This window comes from Drosophila mauritiana, unplaced genomic scaffold (genome assembly GCF_004382145.1).
Source record: "Drosophila mauritiana strain mau12 unplaced genomic scaffold, ASM438214v1 U_206, whole genome shotgun sequence".
NCBI lineage: Eukaryota > Metazoa > Arthropoda > Insecta > Diptera > Drosophilidae > Drosophila > Drosophila mauritiana.
The window spans coordinates 1-20000 of record NW_022881341.1 but is presented as its reverse complement, the minus strand read 5'-3'; the positions used below and the strand labels follow the sequence as shown (position 1 = coordinate 20000).

Below are 20000 nucleotides of genomic sequence, written 5' to 3'. Positions count from 1 at the left end.
AATACATAAGTTTTGAACAATATGAGAGGTCGGCAACCACTGCCTACCTATAGTAGTTTTTGAACCCTCTGTCGTAATTCCGGTCGTTTACACTACTATACCCTCTCACTATAATGGCTTTTCTCTATAATACTAAGAGAATGTGGGATATTTTCAGCATTTTTTCCCTTATACATATAATAATTAATCATTTTCATATGTATATTATTTAATTTACTCATATTATTGCCAAAATCATATGAATACATAAGTTTTGAACAATATGAGAGGTCGGCAACCACTGCCTACCTATAGTAGTTTTTGAACCCTCTGTCGTAATTCCGGTCGTTTACACTACTATACCCTCTCACTATAATGGCTTTTCTCTATAATACTAAGAGAATGTGGGAATATTTCAGCATTTTTTCCCCTATACATATAATAATTAATAATTTTCATATGTATATTATTTAATTTACTCATATAATTGCCAAAATCATATGAATACATAAGTTTTGAACAATATGAGAGGTCGGCAACCACTGCCTACCTATAGTAGTTTTTGAACCCTCTGTCGTAATTCCGGTCGTTTACACTACTATACCCTCTCACTATAATGGCTTTTCTCTATAATACTAAGAGAATGTGGGAATTTCAGCATTTTTTTTCCTATACATATAATAATTAATAATTTTCATATGTATATTATTTAATTTACTCATATAATTGCCAAAATCATATAAATACATAAGTTTTGAACAATATCAGAGGTCAGCAACGGTCTTTCCTCTATAATACTAAGATAATATGGGAATATTTTCAGCATTTTTTCCCTTATACATTTATACATATAATAATTAATCATTTTCATATGTATATTATTTAATTTACTCATATTATTGCCAAAATCATATAAATACATAAGTTTTGAACAATATCAGAGGTCAGCAACGGTCTTTCCTCTATAATACTAAGATAATGTGGGAATATTTCATCATTTTTTCCTTTATACATTTATACATATAATATTTAATCATTTTATATGTATATTATTTAATTTACTCATATAATTGCCAAAATCATATAAATACATAAGTTTTGAACAATATCAGAGGTCGGCAACGGTCTTTCCTCTATAATACTAAGATAATATGGGAATATTTCAGCATTTTTTCCCTTATACATATAATAATTAATCATTTTCATATGTATATTATTTAATTTACTCGTATAATTGCCAAAATCCTATGAAGACATAAGAGAATACAATATGAGAGGTCGGCGCAACCATAATATAGTAGTTGATGACGAGGTGTTTGGCAACTTGATACAATTCTTTAAAAAGTCTTTATATTAATTATATGATAGGGACAATATCATATGCGTCACTAAATTGATGACGAGGTGTTTGGCAACGTGACACAAATCATTAAAGTCTTTATATTAATTATATGATAGAGACAATATCATATGCGTCACTAAATTGATGACGAGGTATTTGGCAACTTGATAGAATTCTTTAAAGTCTTTATATCAAAATTATATGATAGGGACAATATCATATGCGTCACTAAATTGATGACGAGGTGTTTGGCAACTTGACACAATTCATTAAAGTCTTTATATTAATTATATGATAGGACAATATCATATGCGTCACTAAATTGATGACGAGGTATTTGGCAACTTGATACAATTCTTTAAAGTTTTTATATCAAAAATTATATGATAGGGACAATATCATATGCGTCACTAAATTGATGACGAGGTGTTTGGCAACTTGACACAATTCATTAAAGTCTTTATATTAATTATATGATAGGACAATATCATATGCGTCACTAAATTGATGACGAGGTATTTGGCAACTTGATATAATTCTTTAAAGTCTTTATATCAAAAATTATATGATAGGGACAATATCATATGCGTCACTAAATTGATGACGATTGGCAACTTGACACAATTCATTAAAGTCTTTATATTAATTATATGATAGGGACAATATCATATGCGTCACTAAATTGATGACGAGGTATTTGGCAACTTGATACAATTCTTTAAAGTTTTATATCAAAAATTATATGATAGGGACAATATCATATGCGTCACTAAATTGATGACGAGGTGTTTGGCAACTTGACACAATTCATTAAAGTCTTTATATTAATTATATGATAGGGACAATATCATATGCGTCACTAAATTGATGACGAGGTATTTGGCAACGTGATAGAATTCTTTAAAGTCTTTATATCAAAAATTATACGATAGGGACAATATCATATGCGTCACTAAATTGATGACGAGGTATTTGGCAACTTGATATAATTCTTTAAAGTCTTTATATCAAAAATTATATGATAGGGACAATATCATATGCGTCACTAAATTGATGACGAGGTGTTTGTTTGGCTACAGGAAAAATCATTTATTTATCGAATCATCAAGCAAAGGATAAGCTTCAGTGGATCGCAGTATGGCAGCTGCTCAACCACTTACAACACCTTGCCTGTTACAAAAGTCGTTTACAATTGATTCTAGGCTTTGTCATTGTATTAAATAATGCTTTTATATGTAACTAGCGCGGCATCAGGTGATCGAAGATCCTCCTAATTTACTATGTTACAAATTACATTGGCATCACATCCATTGTCGTTATAAAATAAATTATAAACTTTAAATGGTTTAGAAGCCATACAATGCAAATTGCCCCTTATTTATCATTGCAGTCCAGCACGGATACGACCTTAGAGGCGTTCAGGCATAATCCAACGGACGTAGCGTCATACCACTGTTCGCTCGAACAAGTATTGTGCCATTGGTCCGTACCTGCGGTTCCTCTCGTACTACGCAGGAATGCTGTCGCAACAACGTTTTGTCATTAGTAGGGTAAAACTAACCTGTCTCACGACGGTCTAAACCCAGCTCACGTTCCCTTGCATGGGTGAACAATCCAACGCTTGGTGAATTTTGCTTCACAATGATAGGAAGAGCCGACATCGAAGGATCAAAAAGCGACGTCGCTATGAACGCTTGGCCGCCACAAGCCAGTTATCCCTATGGTAACTTTTCTGACACCTCTTGTTAAAAACTCTTTAAACCAAAAGGATCGATAGGCCGAGCTTTTGCTGTCCCTGTGTGTACTGAACACCGAGATCAAGTCAGCATTTGCCCTTTTGCTCTATGTGTGGTTTCTGTCCGCACTGAGCTGGCCTTGGGACACCTCCGTTATTATTTGAGAGATGTACCGCCCCAGTCAAACTCCCTACCTGGCAATGTCCTTGAATTGGATCATACCTGAGTAATTGGAGTTATACCAAATTTTCAAATCAAAAATACATAAATGCATCGTTTTATTAAAGAATTTGTTTGCGATTATATAACAAACTCGTGATACTTTGATCAAGAAGCTTGCATCAAAACCCAATACCATAAGATATAATAAATATATCCGTATAATGCTAGGAAATGATACACGTTCCATTTAATCAAGTAAGTAAGGAAACAATAAGAGTAGTGGTATTTCATTGACGATACCAAACCGAGGTCTAATATCTCCCACTTATTCTACACCTCTTATGTCTCCTTACACTGCCAGATTAGAGTCAAGCTCAAAAGGGTCTTCTTTCCCCGCTAATTATTCCAAGCCCGTTCCCTTGGCTGTGGTTTCGCTAGATAGTAGATAGGGACAGTAGGAATCTCGTTAATCCATTCATGCGCGTCACTAATTAGATGACGAGGCATTTGGCTACCTTAAGAGAGTCATAGTTACTCCCGCCGTTGACCCGCGCTTACTTGAATTTCTTCACTTTGACATTCAGAGCACTGGGCAGAAATCACATTGTGTCAACACCCGCTAGGGCCATCACAATGCTTTGTTTTAATTAGACAGTCGGATTCCCCAAGTCCGTGCCAGTTCTGAATTGATTGTTAATTGATAATCGTTATAATTGATAAGAACTAATTGGTTTAACCCAAATAGTATTCTTAAAAATTTTAGCAAGAAAGTTCCACAATTGGCTACGTAACTAAACTATCCGGGAACAAGTAACTAACATAAATGCTAGAAACTCTATTTACCCAGAACGAGCACATAAACCATGTTATTGTTTCCCAATCAAGCCCGACTATCTCAATCTTCAGAGCCAATCCTTATCCCGAAGTTACGGATCTAATTTGCCGACTTCCCTTACCTACATTATTCTATCGACTAGAGACTCTTCACCTTGGAGACCAGCTGCGGATATTGGTACGGCCTGTTGAGAAGTTTGCGTGTCCCCACCATAAATTTTCAAGGTCCGAGGAGAAAATATCGACACAACAGTATATGTCATGCTCTTCTAGCCCATCTACCATATCTCTCTGCGAAAGACTTCCATGGTAGTACGGCTATAAAACAGAAAAGAAAACTCTTCCGATATCTCTCGACGGCTTCTTTATGGTCGTTCCTGTTGCCAGGATGAGCACGAGGCCCATATTTAATAACAAACGGATACTCAACAGGTTACGGAATTGGAACCGTATTCCCTTTCGTTCAAAATTATTCAAGTGTATTATATTCGCTTTGTTTATATAGTTAGGCATTTTTGTTTTACTTGAAAATTTTCGGCTTTCGCCTTGAACTTAGGACCGACTAACTCGTGATCAACCACTGTTCACACGAAACCCTTCTCCACTTCAGTCCTCCAAGGTCTCATTCGATTATTTGCTACTACCACCAAGATCTGTACCAATGGCAGCTCCATGCAGGCTTACGCCAAACACTTCTACGCATACCATTGTACCTTCCTACTCACTAAAGTTTCAAAATTTATATCACAAGTAATATAAATCATCTACTTTAGCGGTAATGTATAGGTATACAACTTAAGCGCCATCCATTTTAAGGGCTAGTTGCTTCGGCAGGTGAGTTGTTACACACTCCTTAGCGGATTTCGACTTCCATGATCACCGTCCTGCTGTTTTAAGCAACCAACGCCTTTCATGGTATCTGCATGAGTTGTTAATTTGGGCACCGTAACATTACGTTTGGTTCATCCCACAGCGCCAGTTCTGCTTACCAAAAGTGGCCCACTGGGCACATTATATCATAACCTTGAACTTCATATCAAGAAAGTTAAGGTTCTTACCCATTTAAAGTTTGAGAATAGGTTAAGATCGTTTCGACCCTAAGGCCTCTAATCATTCGCTTTACCAGATAAGATTATTTTATATAATATTAAAATGCACCAGCTATCCTGAGGGAAACTTCGGAAGGAACCAGCTACTAGATGGTTCGATTGGTCTTTCGCCCCTATACTCAATTCTGACAATCGATTTGCACGTCAGAACTGTTTCGGTCTTCCATCAGGGTTTCCCCTGACTTCAACCTGATCAAGTATAGTTCACCATCTTTCGGGTCACAGCATATATGCTCAAGGTACGTTCCAGTTAGAGGCATAAATAATATAAATATACATTATACATAACTATATAGAACGCCCCGGGATTGTGTTAATTAGCTATAAATAGCTAAAAAACTAATCCCATTATTAGTCAAGTTAATTACGCTATTAGGTTTACATCCCAATAACTTGCACATATGTTAGACTCCTTGGTCCGTGTTTCAAGACGGGTCCCGAAGGTATCCTGAATCTTTCGCATTGTTAATCATACAAGAGCATATAATAAACACAAAAATCAATGATAATTATGCCATTATATAATTCCGAAAAATTAACGCTCTGTAATAAATATAAATCTATCAGCACTTTATCAAATTAATAACATTTATTCTGTGTTAAAATGCAAGCAATTTAATTGGAATAAACTATAAGTTATATTTTATGATAAATTTGGGATATGCTAATAGATTACAATGTCCTTATATGGAAAAAATGCACATTATTCTTAATAATTATTTAAATATTACAATTTTAATGATGAATTTTCCATAACGGATATTCAGGTTCATCGGGCTTAACCTCTAAGCAGTTTCACGTACTGTTTAACTCTCTATTCAGAGTTCTTTTCAACTTTCCCTCACGGTACTTGTTTACTATCGGTCTCATGGTTATATTTAGTTTTAGATGGAGTTTACCACCCACTTAGTGCTGCACTATCAAGCAACACGACTCTTTGGAAACATCATCTAGTAATCATTAACGTTATACGGGCCTGGCACCCTCTATGGGTAAATGGCCTCATTTAAGAAGGACTTAAATCATTAATTTCTCATACTAGAATATTGACGCTCCATACACTGCATCTCACATTTGCCATATAGACAAAGTGACTTAGTGCTGAACTGTTTTCTTTTCGCTCGCCGCTACTAAGAAAATCCTTGTTAGTTTCTTTTCCTCCCCTAATTAATATGCTTAAATTCAGGGGGTAGTCCCATATGAGTTGAGGTTGTATATATAACTATTTTTTGCCATAAATTCTTTATATATAAATGATAAAACAATCAATTAAATTCGTTATAAATAGTTCCAATAGTTCTTGTAAGCAAAGTTATTTTTTATCCATTTAACGAACCAACGAAGAATAATAACAAAACCAAGATTTTTCTTTTTCCGAATCATTAATAAGAGACAATTCTAGATGAAAAATATTTCAATTTTTTATGCTAGACATTTCTCAGTATTATTTGATTGAAAAAGAAAATATTTCTCTTCGTTTTTCACATTCAAATGTGAGATAATGTTTTTCATTTCTTTTTTAATATTATGAATAAAATCATTATTTAATCCAATAATATACCATATGCTTATAAAAAATTTATAAACAACTTAATTAGCATAGTCTTACAACCCTCAACCATATGTAGTCCAAGCAGCACTATAAAATTAATTAAAGTACATAACAGCATGGACTGCGATATGCGTTCAAAATGTCGATGTTCATGTGTCCTGCAGTTCACACGATGACGCACAGTTTGCTGCGTTCTTCATCGACCCATGAGCCGAGTGATCCACCGCTTAGAGTTTTATAATTCATTTTTATATAATATCAATATTGTTTTTTATTGAAAGAAATTAAAAATACACCATTTTACTGGCATATCAATTCCTTCAATAAATTTATTTTTATACCTAAAAATAAATGTTGCGATATGTCTTAGTTTCATATAAGCATTATGTATCATAAAAATCTGGTTATGGTTTGCTATTTTGGGTGACACATACTGCAAAATTTATATAAAACATTAACCTGATGGATGACAGGTACAAACATTGTATATTTTAGGTTGTTGCATTAGCCAACGTATGCTCATAACATAGATGAACAATACATATTCGCAACGCGTGTATATTATGGTCCATATACACACACACTTATTTTGAATACCACATTCAAAATTATTTTAATTTTAATTCGACTTCTACTTTCAAATTTTGTTCAGTTTCTTCGATTTCCATTTTCGAGAATTTGTTTTTATAGGAAACGCCATTGTTGTAGTAGGTACTGCCACAAATACGCACAACAACATTAATAATGTTAAAGTCTTTTTATGAGGTTGCCAAGCCCCACATATAAAATAAAAGCCATCTTCATTTTATTTTGACTTTAACTTTTGATTCCGTGGAATCATTTTGTAATATTTTTATTTTGGTAAATTGTATTTATTTGTATTATAACAAATGTTTATTAACGATAAGGATATTATACAATAATGATCCTTCCGCAGGTTCACCTACGGAAACCTTGTTACGACTTTTACTTCCTCTAAATAATCAAGTTCGGTCAACTTTTGCGAAACAACCGTAACACGCAAGGCGTCACAGTGATCACGTCCGGAGACCTCACTAAATAATTCAATCGGTAGTAGCGACGGGCGGTGTGTACAAAGGGCAGGGACGTAATCAATGCGAGTTAATGACTCACACTTACTGGGAATTCCAAGTTCATGTGAACAGTTTCAGTTCAATCCCAAGCATGAAAGTGGTTCAGCGGTTTACCGGACCTCTCGGTCTAGGAAATACACGTTGATACTTTCATTGTAGCGCGCGTGCAGCCCAGGACATCTAAGGGCATCACAGACCTGTTATTGCTCAATCTCATTATTGCTAGACGCAATTTGTCCATTTAAGAAGCTAGTGTCCTTATAATGGGACAAACCAACAGGTACGGCTCCACTTACATAAACACATTCAAACACAATAAACATTTTACTGCCACCATGAATGAAGGCTACATAAGCTTCAGCACCATAATCCTGAAGATATCTATTTAATATATTTGAGTCTCGTTCGTTATCGGAATTAACCAGACAAATCACTCCACGAACTAAGAACGGCCATGCACCACCACCCATAGATTCGAGAAAGAGCTATCAATCTGTCTTACACACTTATGTTCGGACCTGGTAAGTTTTCCCGTGTTGAGTCAAATTAAGCCGCAGGCTCCACTCCTGGTGGTGCCCTTCCGTCAATTCCTTTAAGTTTCAGCTTTGCAACCATACTTCCCCCGGAGCCCAAAAGCTTTGGTTTCCCGGGAAGCGACTGAGAGAGCCATAAAAGTAGCTACACCCAATTGCTAGCTGGCATCGTTTATGGTTAGAACTAGGGCGGTATCTGATCGCCTTCGAACCTCTAACTTTCGTTCTTGATTAATGAAAACATCTTTGGCAAATGCTTTCGCTTAAGTTAGTCTTACGACGGTCCAAGAATTTCACCTCTCGCGTCGTAATACTAATGCCCCCAAACTGCTTCTATTAATCATTACCTCTTGATCTGAAAACCAATGAAAGCAGAACAGAGGTCTTATTTCATTATCCCATGCACAGAATATTCAGGCATTTGAAGCCTGCTTTAAGCACTCTAATTTGTTCAAAGTAATAGTACCGGCCCACAATAACACTCGTTTAAGAGCACTAGTGCAGGTTTTTAAATAGGAGGAACATATGAAAAAATACAAGTATTTAATCACATATAAGAACTCCACCGGTAATACGCTTACATACATAAAGGTATAGTACTAACCACAATTGTAAGTTGTACTACCCGTATGAAGCACAAGTTCAACTACGAACGTTTTAACCGCAACAACTTTAATATACGCTATTGGAGCTGGAATTACCGCGGCTGCTGGCACCAGACTTGCCCTCCAATTGGTCCTTGTTAAAGGATTTAAAGTGTACTCATTCCAATTACAGGGCCTCGGATATGAGTCCTGTATTGTTATTTTTCGTCACTACCTCCCCGAGCTGGGAGTGGGTAATTTACGCGCCTGCTGCCTTCCTTAGATGTGGTAGCCGTTTCTCAGGCTCCCTCTCCGGAATCGAACCCTGATTCCCCGTTACCCGTTGCAACCATGGTAGTCCTAGATACTACCATCAAAAGTTGATAGGGCAGACATTTGAAAGATCTGTCGTCGGTACAAGACCATACGATCTGCATGTTATCTAGAGTTCAACCAATATAACGATCTTGCGATCGCTTGGTTTTAGCCTAATAAAAGCACATGTCCCATAAGGTTCATGTTTTAATTGCATGTATTAGCTCTAGAATTACCACAGTTATCCAAGTAACTGTTAACGATCTAAGGAACCATAACTGATATAATGAGCCTTTTGCGGTTTCACTTTTAATTCGTGTGTACTTAGACATGCATGGCTTAATCTTTGAGACAAGCATATAACTACTGGCAGGATCAACCAGAATAATGTTTTTCCTTCATATTCCATTCATATATTTTGAATCGAAATAAGCAATATAATAGATATATAGATATATAGATTTTTCACTTTATATAATTCCATGATTTTTATTATATTGAATAAAATTCAATATTTCGCCTTTGGGTAAAATTTTAAATATATAAGTAAAAAAATCCATTCGATTACGGCCATTTTTATATAGCATTCGTAATCCATATTTTCATTTTTAATTTATACTTGTTTTACCAATATAACAAGAATTTCATCTAATTATTGTAATATATATATTTCTATAATTTTATCTTTTTATACATACATATTTCATTATAAAATATCATTTTATTTCCAACATACATAATTATTGTATCCACACATGTACAATTTTTGTTTAACCAATATAAATATTAAGTTAAATCATTTGCATTTTGAAGATAAATTTAAAATTTATCTCTTTTCATATATATCTCTGGTAATATATAACATAAAACCAAGCGCATATGATAATATTTCCACATTTAATATATAATTTTATATTTCTTTCATAAGAATCCATATTTGTATTATACCGTAACGATATAATAATCCAACTATACGGCAGGTAATAAATTAATATTTGCCTGCCTCCAAAAATTAACGATAATATATGGAAACGATTTGTTATTCTATATATAATAGAAACTTGACTTTTGTTTCAACGATATTATCTATAAAGCGTATATTCCTATTATCCGCGGAGCCAAGTCCCGTGTTCTATAGAACTGAGAAACAAATTTGTACGGATAATAATATACTTTATTGTATGTAACCAATATAAACATAATCCGAAATAAATATTTCGAATAATGCGGGAGGTCGGCAACCACTGCCTACCTATAGTAGTTTTTGAACCCGCTGTCCTCAAAGCGGGTATTTTCAATTCCGTTTGCCACCCAACATACGGGGGCTATTCTCTATAGGAACAATATTTGAGATTATTTTTTTCAACATATTCATATTTTTTTCCATTATTTTTTCCCTTATACATATAATAATTAATCATTTTCATATGTATATTATTTAATTTACTCATATTATTGCCAAAATCATATGAATACATAAGTTTTGAACAATATGAGAGGTCGGCAACCACTGCCTACCTATAGTAGTTTTTGAACCCTCTGTCGTAATTCCGGTCGTTTACACTACTATACCCTCTCACTATAATGGCTTTTCTCTATAATACTAAGAGAATGTGGGATATTTTCAGCATTTTTTCCCTTATACATATAATAATTAATCATTTTCATATGTATATTATTTAATTTACTCATATTATTGCCAAAATCATATGAATACATAAGTTTTGAACAATATGAGAGGTCGGCAACCACTGCCTACCTATAGTAGTTTTTGAACCCTCTGTCGTAATTCCGGTCGTTTACACTACTATACCCTCTCACTATAATGGCTTTTCTCTATAATACTAAGAGAATGTGGGATATTTTCAGCATTTTTTCCCTTATACATATAATAATTAATCATTTTCATATGTATATTATTTAATTTACTCATATTATTGCCAAAATCATATGAATACATAAGTTTTGAACAATATGAGAGGTCGGCAACCACTGCCTACCTATAGTAGTTTTTGAACCCTCTGTCGTAATTCCGGTCGTTTACACTACTATACCCTCTCACTATAATGGCTTTCTCTCTATACTACTAGAGAATGTGGGATATTTTCAGCATTTTTTTTCCTTATACATATAATAATTAATCATTTTCATATGTATATTATTTAATTTACTCATATTATTGCCAAAATCATATGAATACATAAGTTTTGAACAATATGAGAGGTCGGCAACCACTGCCTACCTATAGTAGTTTTTTTGAACCCTCTGTCGTAATTCCGGTCGTTTACACTACTATACCCTCTCACTATAATGGCTTTTCTCTATAATACTAAGAGAATGTGGGATATTTTCAGCATTTTTTCCCTTATACATATAATAATTAATAATTTTCATATGTATATTATTTAATTTACTCATATTAATTGCCAAAATCATATGAATACATAAGTTTTGAACAATATGAGAGGTCGGCAACCACTGCCTACCTATAGTAGTTTTTGAACCCTCTGTCGTAATTCCGGTCGTTTACACTACTATACCCTCTCACTATAATGGCTTTTTCTATAATACTAAGAGAATGTGGAATATTTCAGCATTTTTTCCCTTATACATATAATAATTAATAATTTTCATATGTATATTATTTAATTTACTCATATAATTGCCAAAATCATATGAATACATAAGTTTTGAACAATATGAGAGGTCGGCAACCACTGCCTACCTATAGTAGTTTTTGAACCCTCTGTCGTAATTCCGGTCGTTTACACTACTATACCCTCTCACTATAATGGCTTTTCTCTATAATACTAAGAGAATGTGGGAATATTTCAGCATTTTTTCCCCTATACATATAATAATTAATAATTTTCATATGTATATTATTTAATTTACTCATATAATTGCCAAAATCATATAAATACATAAGTTTTGAACAAATAGAGGTCAGCAAACTTCTCTTCTCTATAATACTAAGATAATATGGGAATATATTTCAGCATTTTTTCCCTTATACATTTATACATATAATAATTAATCATTTTCATATGTATATTATTTAATTTACTCATATTATTGCCAAAATCATATAAATACATAAGTTTTGAACAATATCAGAGGTCAGCAACGGTCTTTCCTCTATAATACTAAGATAATGTGGGAATATTTCATCATTTTTTCCTTTATACATTTATACATATAATATTTAATCATTTTATATGTATATTATTTAATTTACTCATATAATTGCCAAAATCATATAAATACATAAGTTTTGAACAATATCAGAGGTCGGCAACGGTCTTTCCTCTATAATACTAAGATAATATGGGAATATTTCAGCATTTTTTCCCTTATACATATAATAATTAATCATTTTCATATGTATATTATTTAATTTACTCGTATAATTGCCAAAATCCTATGAAGACATAAGAGAATACAATATGAGAGGTCGGCGCAACCATAATATAGTAGTTGATGACGAGGTGTTTGCAACTTGATACAATTCTTTAAAAAGTCTTTATATTAATTATATGATAGGGACAATATCATATGCGTCACTAAATTGATGACGAGGTGTTTGGCAACGTGACACAAATCATTAAAGTCTTTATATTAATTATATGATAGAGACAATATCATATGCGTCACTAAATTGATGACGAGGTATTTGGCAACTTGATAGAATTCTTTAAAGTCTTTATATCAAAAATTATATGATAGGGACAATATCATATGCGTCACTAAATTGATGACGAGGTGTTTGGCAACTTGACACAATTCATTAAAGTCTTTATATTAATTATATGATGACAATATCATATGCGTCACTAAATTGATGACGAGGTATTTGGCAACTTGATATAATTCTTTAAAGTCTTTATATCAAAATTATATGATAGGGACAATATCATATGCGTCACTAAATTGATGACGAGGTGTTTGGCAACTTGACACAATTCATTAAAGTCTTTATATTAATTATATGATAGGGACAATATCATATGCGTCACTAAATTGATGACGAGGTATTTGGCAACTTGATACAATTCTTTAAAGTTTTATATCAAAAATTATATGATAGGGACAATATCATATGCGTCACTAAATTGATGACGAGGTGTTTGGCAACTTGACACAATTCATTAAAGTCTTTATATTAATTATATGATAGGGACAATATCATATGCGTCACTAAATTGATGACGAGGTGTTTGGCAACTTGGTATATGATAGGGACAATATCATATGCGTCACTAAATTGATACAATTCTTTAAAGTTTTATATCAAAAATTATATGATAGGGACAATATCATATGCGTCACTAAATTGATGACGAGGTGTTTGGCAACTTGACACAATTCATTAAAGTCTTTATATTAATTATATGATAGGACAATATCATATGCGTCACTAAATTGATGACGAGGTATTTGGCAACTTGATACAATTCTTTAAAGTCTTTATATCAAAAATTATATGATAGGGACAATATCATATGCGTCACTAAATTGATGACGAGGTGTTTGGCAACTTGACACAATTCATTAAAGTCTTTATATTAATTATATGATAGGGACAATATCATATGCGTCACTAAATTGATGACGAGGTATTTGGCAACTTGATACAATTCTTTAAATATATCAAAAATTATATGATAGGGACAATATCATATGCGTCACTAAATTGATGACGAGGTGTTTGGCAACTTGACACAATTCATTAAAGTCTTTAAAGTTTTATATATTATATTAAATATATATCATATGCGTCAACTCACAAATTGATGACGCAACTTGGTCATTGGCAACGTGATAGAATTCTTTAAAGTCTTTATATCAAAAATTATACGATAGGGACAATATCATATGCGTCACTAAATTGATGACGAGGTATTTGGCAACTTGATATAATTCTTTAAAGTCTTTATATCAAAAATTATATGATAGGGACAATATCATATGCGTCACTAAATTGATGACGAGGTGTTTGTTTGGCTACAGGAAAAATCATTTATTTATCGAATCATCAAGCAAAGGATAAGCTTCAGTGGATCGCAGTATGGCAGCTGCTCAACCACTTACAACACCTTGCCTGTTACAAAAGTCGTTTACAATTGATTCTAGGCTTTGTCATTGTATTAAATAATGCTTTTATATGTAACTAGCGCGGCATCAGGTGATCGAAGATCCTCCTAATTTACTATGTTACAAATTACATTGGCATCACATCCATTGTCGTTTATAAAATAAATTATAAACTTTAAATGGTTTAGAAGCCATACAATGCAAATTGCCCCTTATTTATCATTGCAGTCCAGCACGGATACGACCTTAGAGGCGTTCAGGCATAATCCAACGGACGTAGCGTCATACCACTGTTCGCTCGAACAAGTATTGTGCCATTGGTCCGTACCTGCGGTTCCTCTCGTACTACGCAGGAATGCTGTCGCAACAACGTTTTGTCATTAGTAGGGTAAAACTAACCTGTCTCACGACGGTCTAAACCCAGCTCACGTTCCCTTGCATGGGTGAACAATCCAACGCTTGGTGAATTTTGCTTCACAATGATAGGAAGAGCCGACATCGAAGGATCAAAAAGCGACGTCGCTATGAACGCTTGGCCGCCACAAGCCAGTTATCCCTATGGTAACTTTTCTGACACCTCTTGTTAAAAACTCTTTAAACCAAAAGGATCGATAGGCCGAGCTTTTGCTGTCCCTGTGTGTACTGAACACCGAGATCAAGTCAGCATTTGCCCTTTTGCTCTATGTGTGGTTTCTGTCCGCACTGAGCTGGCCTTGGGACACCTCCGTTATTATTTGAGAGATGTACCGCCCCAGTCAAACTCCCTACCTGGCAATGTCCTTGAATTGGATCATACCTGAGTAATTGGAGTTATACCAAATTTTCAAATCAAAAATACATAAATGCATCGTTTTATTAAAGAATTTGTTTGCGATTATATAACAAACTCGTGATACTTTGATCAAGAAGCTTGCATCAAAACCCAATACCATAAGATATAATAAATATATCCGTATAATGGCTAGGAAATGATACACGTTCCATTTAATCAAGTAAGTAAGGAAACAATAAGAGTAGTGGTATTTCATTGACGATACCAAACCGAGGTCTAATATCTCCCACTTATTCTACACCTCTTATGTCTCCTTACACTGCCAGATTAGAGTCAAGCTCAAAAGGGTCTTCTTTCCCCGCTAATTATTCCAAGCCCGTTCCCTTGGCTGTGGTTTCGCTAGATAGTAGATAGGGACAGTAGGAATCTCGTTAATCCATTCATGCGCGTCACTAATTAGATGACGAGGCATTTGGCTACCTTAAGAGAGTCATAGTTACTCCCGCCGTTGACCCGCGCTTACTTGAATTTCTTTCACTTTGACATTCAGAGCACTGGGCAGAAATCACATTGTGTCAACACCCGCTAGGGCCATCACAATGCTTTGTTTTAATTAGACAGTCGGATTCCCCAAGTCCGTGCCAGTTCTGAATTGATTGTTAATTGATAATCGTTATAATTGATAAACTAATTGGTTTAACCCAAATAGTATTCTTAAAAATTTTAGCAAGAAAGTTCCACAAGCTACGTAACTAAACTATCCGGAACAAAAACTACATAAATGCTAGAAACTCTATTTACCCAGAACGAGAAACCATGTTATTGTTTCCCAATCAAGCCCGACTATCTCAATCTTCAGAGCCAATCCTTATCCCGAAGTTACGGATCTAATTTGCCGACTTCCCTTACCTACATTATTCTATCGACTAGAGACTCTTCACCTTGGAGACCAGCTGCGGATATTGGTACGGCCTGTTGAGAAGTTTGCGTGTCCCCACCATAAATTTTCAAGGTCCGAGGAGAAAATATCGACACAACAGTATATGTCATGCTCTTCTAGCCCATCTACCATATCTCTCTGCGAAAGACTTCCATGGTAGTACGGCTATAAAACAGAAAAGAAACTCTTCCGATATCTCTCGACGGCTTCTTTATGGTCGTTCCTGTTGCCAGGATGAGCACGAGGCCCATATTTAATAACAAACGGATACTCAACAGGTTACGGAATTGGAACCGTATTCCCCTTCGTTCAAAATTATTCAAGTGTATTATATTCGCTTTGTTTATATAGTTAGCATTTTTGTTTTACTTGAAAATTTTCGGCTTTCGCTTGAACTTAGGACCGACTAACTCGTGATCAACCACTGTTCACACGAAACCCTTCTCCACTTCAGTCCTCCAAGGTCTCATTCGATTATTTGCTACTACCACCAAGATCTGTACCAATGGCAGCTCCATGCAGGCTTACGCCAAACACTTCTACGCATACCATTGTACCTTCCCTCGGAAGGAACCAGCTACTAGATGGTTCGATTGGTCTTTCGCCCCTATACTCAATTTCTGACAATCGATTTGCACGTCAGAACTGTTTCGGTCTTCCATCAGGGTTTCCCCTGACTTCAACCTGATCAAGTATAGTTCACCATCTTTCGGGTCACAGCATATATGCTCAAGGTACGTTCCAGTTAGAGGCATAAATAATATAAATATACATTATACATAACTATATAGAACGCCCCGGGATTGTGTTAATTAGCTATAAATAGCTAAAAAACTAATCCCATTATTAGTCAAGTTAATTACGCTATTAGGTTTACATCCCAATAACTTGCACATATGTTAGACTCCTTGGTCCGTGTTTCAAGACGGGTCCCGAAGGTATCCTGAATCTTTCGCATTGTTAATCATACAAGAGCATATAATAAACACAAAAATCAATGATAATTATGCCATTATATAATTCCGAAAAATTAACGCTCTGTAATAATATAAATCTATCAGCACTTTATCAAATTAATAACATTTATTCTGTTTAAAATGCAAGCAATTTAATTGGAATAAACTATAAGTTATATTTTATGATAAATTTGGGATATGCTAATAGATTACAATGTCCTTTATGGAAAAAATGCACATTATTCTTAATAATATTATTTAAATATTACAATTTTAATGATGAATTTTCCATAACGGATATTCAGGTTCATCGGGCTTAACCTCTAAGCAGTTTCACGTACTGTTTAACTCTCTATTCAGAGTTCTTTTCAACTTTCCCTCACGGTACTTGTTTACTATCGGTCTCATGGTTATATTTAGTTTTAGATGGAGTTTACCACCCACTTAGTGCTGCACTATCAAGCAACACGACTCTTTGGAAACATCATCTAGTAATCATTAACGTTATACGGGCCTGGCACCCTCTATGGGTAAATGGCCTCATTTAAGAAGGACTTAAATCATTAATTTCTCATACTAGAATATTGACGCTCCATACACTGCATCTCACATTTGCCATATAGACAAAGTGACTTAGTGCTGAACTGTTTTCTTTTCGCTCGCCGCTACTAAGAAAATCCTTGTTAGTTTCTTTTCCTCCCCTAATTAATATGCTTAAATTCAGGGGTAGTCCCATATGAGTTGAGGTTGTATATATAACTATTTTTTGCCATAAATTCTTTATATATAAATGATAAAACAATCAATTAAATTCGTTATAAATAGTTCCAATAGTTCTTGTAAAGCAAAGTTTTTTTTATCCATTTAACGAACCAACGAAGAATAATAACAAAACCAAGATTTTTCTTTTTCCGAATCATTAATAAGAGACAATTCTAGATGAAAAATATTTCAATTTTTTATGCTAGACATTTCTCAGTATTATTTGATTGAAAAAGAAAATATTTCTCTTCGTTTTTCACATTCAAATGTGAGATAATGTTTTTCATTTCTTTTTTAATATTATGAATAAAATCATTATTTAATCCAATAATATACCATATGCTTATAAAAAATTTATAAACAACTTAATTAGCATAGTCTTACAACCCTCAACCATATGTAGTCCAAGCAGCACTATAAAATTAATTAAAGTACATAACAGCATGGACTGCGATATGCGTTCAAAATGTCGATGTTCATGTGTCCTGCAGTTCACACGATGACGCACAGTTTGCTGCGTTCTTCATCGACCCATGAGCCGAGTGATCCACCGCTTAGAGTTTTATAATTCATTTTTATATAATATCAATATTGTTTTTATTGAAAGAAATTAAAAATACACCATTTTACTGGCATATATCAATTCCTTCAATAAATTTATTTTTATACCTAAAAATAAATGTTGCGATATGTCTTAGTTTCATATAAGCATTATGTATCATAAAAATCTGGTTATGGTTTGCTATTTTGGGTGACACATACTGCAAAATTTATATAAAACATTAACCTGATGGATGACAGGTACAAACATTGTATATTTTAGGTTGTTGCATTAGCCAACGTATGCTCATAACATAGATGAACAATACATATTCGCAACGCGTGTATATTATGGTCCATATACACACACACTTATTTTGAATACCACATTCAAAATTATTTTAATTTTAATTCGACTTCTACTTTCAAATTTTGTTCAGTTCTTCGATTTCCATTTTCGAGAATTTGTTTTTATAGGAAACGCCATTGTTGTAGTAGGTACTGCCACAAATACGCACAACAACATTAATAATGTTAAAGTCTTTTATGAGGTTGCCAAGCCCCACATATAAAATAAAAGCCATCTTCATTTTATTTTGACTTTAACTTTTGATTCCGTGGAATCATTTTGTAATATTTTTATTTTGGTAAATTGTATTTATTTGTATTATAACAAATGTTTATTAACGATAAGGATATTATACAATAATGATCCTTCCGCAGGTTCACCTACGGAAACCTTGTTACGACTTTTACTTCCTCTAAATAATCAAGTTCGGTCAACTTTTGCGAAACAACCGTAACACGCAAGGCGTCACAGTGATCACGTCCGGAGACCTCACTAAATAATTCAATCGGTAGTAGCGACGGGCGGTGTGTACAAAGGGCAGGGACGTAATCAATGCGAGTTAATGACTCACACTTACTGGGAATTCCAAGTTCATGTGAACAGTTTCAGTTCACAATCCCAAGCATGAAAGTGGTTCAGCGGTTTACCCGGACCTCTCGGTCTAGGAAATACACGTTGATACTTTCATTGTAGCGCGCGTGCAGCCCAGGACATCTAAGGGCATCACAGACCTGTTATTGCTCAATCTCATTATTGCTAGACGCAATTTGTCCATTTAAGAAGCTAGTGTCCTTATAATGGGACAAACCAACAGGTACGGCTCCACTTACATAAACACATTCAAACACAATAAACATTTTACTGCCACCATGAATGAAGGCTACATAAGCTTCAGCACCATAATCCTGAAGATATCTATTTAATATATTTGAGTCTCGTTCGTTATCGGAATTAACCAGACAAATCACTCCACGAACTAAGAACGGCCATGCACCACCACCCATAGATTCGAGAAAGAGCTATCAATCTGTCTTACACACTTATGTTCGGACCTGGTAAGTTTTCCCGTGTTGAGTCAAATTAAGCCGCAGGCTCCACTCCTGGTGGTGCCCTTCCGTCAATTCCTTTAAGTTTCAGCTTTGCAACCATACTTCCCCGGAGCCCAAAAGCTTTGGTTTCCCGGGAAGCGACTGAGAGAGCCATAAAAGTAGCTACACCCAATTGCTAGCTGGCATCGTTTATGGTTAGAACTAGGGCGGTATCTGATCGCCTTCGAACCTCTAACTTTCGTTCTTGATTAATGAAAACATCTTTGGCAAATGCTTTCGCTTAAGTTAGTCTTACCGA

General features: G+C 34.4%; 4 non-coding genes and 1 pseudogene across 4 annotated transcripts; all 5 read right to left on the bottom strand.

Moving 5' to 3' along the window:
* Positions 1–2417: 2417 nt before the first annotated feature.
* Positions 2418–6375, bottom strand: LOC117149386. The gene has a single exon (XR_004460258.1). It is a non-coding gene; the product is annotated as a large subunit ribosomal RNA (ribosomal RNA).
* A 395-nt stretch (positions 6376–6770) lies between these two features.
* LOC117149388 lies at positions 6771–6949 on the bottom strand. The gene has a single exon (XR_004460259.1). It is a non-coding gene; the product is annotated as a 5.8S ribosomal RNA (ribosomal RNA).
* Positions 6950–7634: 685 nt separating this feature from the next.
* LOC117149390 lies at positions 7635–9626 on the bottom strand. Its single transcript, XR_004460261.1, has one exon. It is a non-coding gene; the product is annotated as a small subunit ribosomal RNA (ribosomal RNA).
* Positions 9627–14267: 4641 nt separating this feature from the next.
* LOC117149387 lies at positions 14268–17752 on the bottom strand (annotated as a pseudogene).
* Positions 17753–18147: 395 nt separating this feature from the next.
* On the bottom strand, positions 18148–18326 carry LOC117149385. The gene has a single exon (XR_004460257.1). It is a non-coding gene; the product is annotated as a 5.8S ribosomal RNA (ribosomal RNA).
* Between the last annotated feature and the right edge of the window lie 1674 nt (positions 18327–20000).